Genomic DNA, 3,682 nt, shown 5'->3' with positions numbered 1-3,682 from the left:
AAGGAGAGACACTGCGCCTGTAATTCATTTCCACCCCCATCCCTTGGGCTTCCTCTCATCTGTCCTTTAGCCCCTCCTCCATGCTCTTCCCCTTTCCCTTCTTTGATGACACCCACCCTGGAGGCCCTAGTCTCAGGCAGTCACTCAGGCTTTGCATCTGAACTGCTGCATGAAATCCATATGCAGCCCCCCTCAGCCTTTTCCTAGCATCACCCTGACCCCTCACCACTGAGTCTGGGAAGCAGCCCTAGACCGCAGAGCAGGGAGTAGGGCTGGGAGCCAGCAGAGAACAGCTCACCCTGCTGGAGGGGGCTCAGGAGGGGTGACTAAGCCTGGGTGTCCCCACTTGGTTCTCCACTGCCTGGGAGTCTGTGCTTATGCCCCATTCTGCTCTTGCTTTCAGCTCTCAAGAAGCTTCCCTTCTATGGACTTGACAGAAACAACAAGGGAAGCAGAAGAAAAGGACTTGGGAACCAGGTGAATTGGACAGGAAAAGGGGCAGGCAAACAAGGACACATGCTCTCCCTCGTTTCCCTGACTTTGTTGTGGGCATCTCGGGAAACCAACCAAAACCCGGAGTGCTGTCCTAACCTCTGTCCACAAAAAGGGGATGAGAGGAAGGTCACAGTCCCTGCAGGCAGTAGGAAGCCTGAAAACATCCCACGGGGAACTTCCACCTGATCCGTGCAATTCCCTGTCGTGGTTTGGCAGTGTCATCCAGGAGCTGCTGATCTTGGAGGGAGGGTGCTGGCTGCCTGGAGGGACTGCACTCCAGGAAGGCCATGCACTGTGCTCTTCTGGAAAAGGGCTCCACGCCCCATTGAGCCCCTCACTCTGCACAACCCAAGCCTTGCCCTACCACCCTGCAAAAGTCAGCAGATGGCTTGCTCCCGAACACTAGTTGGAAGAGACTGTGGTGGGGTTGCCTCATCTCCCACATCAGGCACCTGAGAAATGAGCACACAAGACAGGTCCCCGGGCTCATAGAAGCAGAACAGCTCAACCCTCCCAGCACTGCATCCCTGTGCACATGGTGTAGGCCTGGTCTCCAGCTGAGTCATGTATGCTGGCCACTCCCGTAGGACCTGACCAACACCTCCAGTCCCCCGAGCCTCCAAAACACCACGTGGCAGGTAGCGGGTCCCCTCATGGCACAATTTTGCTATGTGAGCTTGATACTCTAGAGACTCTCCTCAATCCCTCAATCCACAGGGTAGACCCATCAGGCAAAGGCCACCCTGTCTGGTCCCACCCCACCCACCACCTGCCCACAGCATGGGGACTGTGCACCCTCCCTTCCCATGTGAGTCAGGAGCACACCTTCTCTGCTGTGCTACCTGCAACACTCGTGTGGGCAAAGGCTCCACCCACAGAGAAGGGCATGTCGAGGGCTCTCAGAGAGGCTGGGGAAGGGACAGCCCAGCAGGAGGAGGACCCAGCAGTCATGGAGGAGGACGGTCAGGGCAGGGGCCTGAGTTACCCTGGGAGTGTAGCCTTCATTCAGCCCCAGGGGGCCCATGGGAAACTTCCCTTTCTTCATGTCACACATTGGTCCTGCAGGGAAACCTCTACCTCAACACATCAGAAGACACATCCCACAAAACCCCACATCCCTCTGGTAAGACCTGTCCCAAGCCACACGCCACTTGCTATCTCATAGCACTCCAACTGCTGTCTCCACAGCTGCACCACAGGACAGTCTGCCTATGACCCCGAGGCATCAGAGTCTCTAGAAGGGCTCAGACAAAGGGAGTCAGGATGGTCCTGAGGCCCCACTTGCAGCTTTGATTTGGGCCCAGAGGAAGACTTAGTGTGAAAACACAAGGAAACACACCTGCAGGAATGGCTCTCTTGCACCTGACCTCTGCAGGCCAAACAAAGACAACACTTCTGTGCAGCCTACCAGAAGACGGCACTGGAACACCAAGGATGAGACAAGAGGACCCCCTGAGTCGGCCACCACACCCAGAGTTTGCTGCACAGGCCCTGCTGATGACTGACAGTTGGAGCAGGAGGAAACAATCTAGACCTATAACATTCCACAGTCTGGTGAGACTGGGACCACCTGGGAATTGGGGGGGGGGCTCAGTATCCTTCCTGTCTTTTCCCCTATCTGCTGCAGGGGCTGGTCCTCCTCCCGCTGTCCCTCCAGTCCCCAGTAACCATGAAGAACATGATAGATGCAGGAAGAAGCGGACTTCCAGGGGCCATTAACCACCCTGGAATTGACTTGAGGGGCAGCAGCCACCCTAGCTGTATTCCCCTAGGGTGTCACCCGTGAAACGCCCCTATCACTTCCATGCATAGGGCCGTGGCAATGCTGGGCTCAACGCTGGCAGTGGCCCCAAAAAACAGGCCCCCCTCAGCCTGTGTGTTTTCTCAGCAGCAACAGGTGTAGGGAGGAGAGCCTGTCCCTAATCTGAGCTCGACCTCTGGAGCACCAAGACACCATGGCAGAGGAACTGGGACCCCAAACACAACGCTGCACCTCAGGGAAAGCTTTAGCCTTGAAGACAGCAATGCTAGACACAGCAATGCTAGGGCATACAGAAATGGGATCCAACATTCCTTTGGTGGGAATGCAAGTTGGTGCAGCCAATTTGGAGGACAGTGTGGAGATTCCTTAAGAAATTAAAAATAGAGCTTCCCTATAACCCTGCAATTGCACTACTGGGTATTTACCCCAAAGATACAGAGGTAGTGAAAAGAAGGGCCATTTGTACCCCAATGTTCATAGCGGCAATGGCCAACATTCCATTGGAAGCAAGTTAGAGCCCTCCAAGACTAAAGGTCTCAGGAAGCATTTCTTCTCCCATGTCAACCCTCATCATCTCCTTATATTCAATAAGAATCTCTTATTGGAGATTGGAAATATTGGTAACATGGGTGATTTGACCAAGGCTTGGATGGGATTATCCTATGCAGAGAGCTAGGCAGAGACTCAGATGGGACCAAAGGGCTTTAAGGAACTAAGGCGGACTTTCGGGAAACCTGCAGCCATCAAACCCCTTGGGAAAGTTGGCCTGGCCCCTTGCTTCCAAACTTCCCCTCCGCCTCACCAGGAGCATAAAGAATGTCACTTCCTGGCAGGTGTAGGAACCTCAGAATATATCAGGTAGCTTAGGAAGAGGAATTTGCCCAAATCCACAGGTATCACAAGCAGGTCTGATGGCAAGCACTTCCCTTGGCCTCTGGCCTAGAGAGACAATGATTAGACATTACTCAGAAAAGTTCCAGTGATGCAGATTCTAAGCGATCACCATGATTGATCACTAGGCTTGCTTAGCTTAAGTCAATAATTGGGTCACGTGGGTTAAAGTGGGACTTGCTTTACAAGGACATGAGCCCCAGATTGGCTGTCTCTGGAAAGGAGCGTTCTTTTGAAGAGGAAAATTAGGGTTCATGTAGACGTTCAACTCTAACACTGGTGACCTTTCCATATGTGTTGTTTACCTAAGCTAGACAACTTGAGGTTATCTTCAGAAACATTTCCACGTTAGCTCACGGATAGGTGATCCACTTGCTTCTTATTCTGTGGGGATAAGAGCAGGACAGCATGGGTTCAGGGTTAATTCAACAACTGGAACATGTGATTGATTCCTCCATGACTGGAGAACTCAACTAGCACCTTGACCAATTGGATGGGGCTGGGATGAGGAACTCATTCCCTCAAAGCCAGAGA

At 53.1% G+C, this 3,682-nt stretch overlaps 1 pseudogene; it reads left to right on the top strand.

The window, feature by feature from the left end:
- Window positions 1-377: 377 nt before the first annotated feature.
- LOC125092712 (uncharacterized) lies at window positions 378-2,281 on the top strand (annotated as a pseudogene).
- Window positions 2,282-3,682: the final 1,401 nt, after the last annotated feature.

Source organism: Lutra lutra, unplaced genomic scaffold (assembly GCF_902655055.1).
Source record: "Lutra lutra unplaced genomic scaffold, mLutLut1.2, whole genome shotgun sequence".
Taxonomy (NCBI): domain Eukaryota; kingdom Metazoa; phylum Chordata; class Mammalia; order Carnivora; family Mustelidae; genus Lutra; species Lutra lutra.
This window is presented reverse-complemented; position numbering and strand designations above follow the sequence as displayed.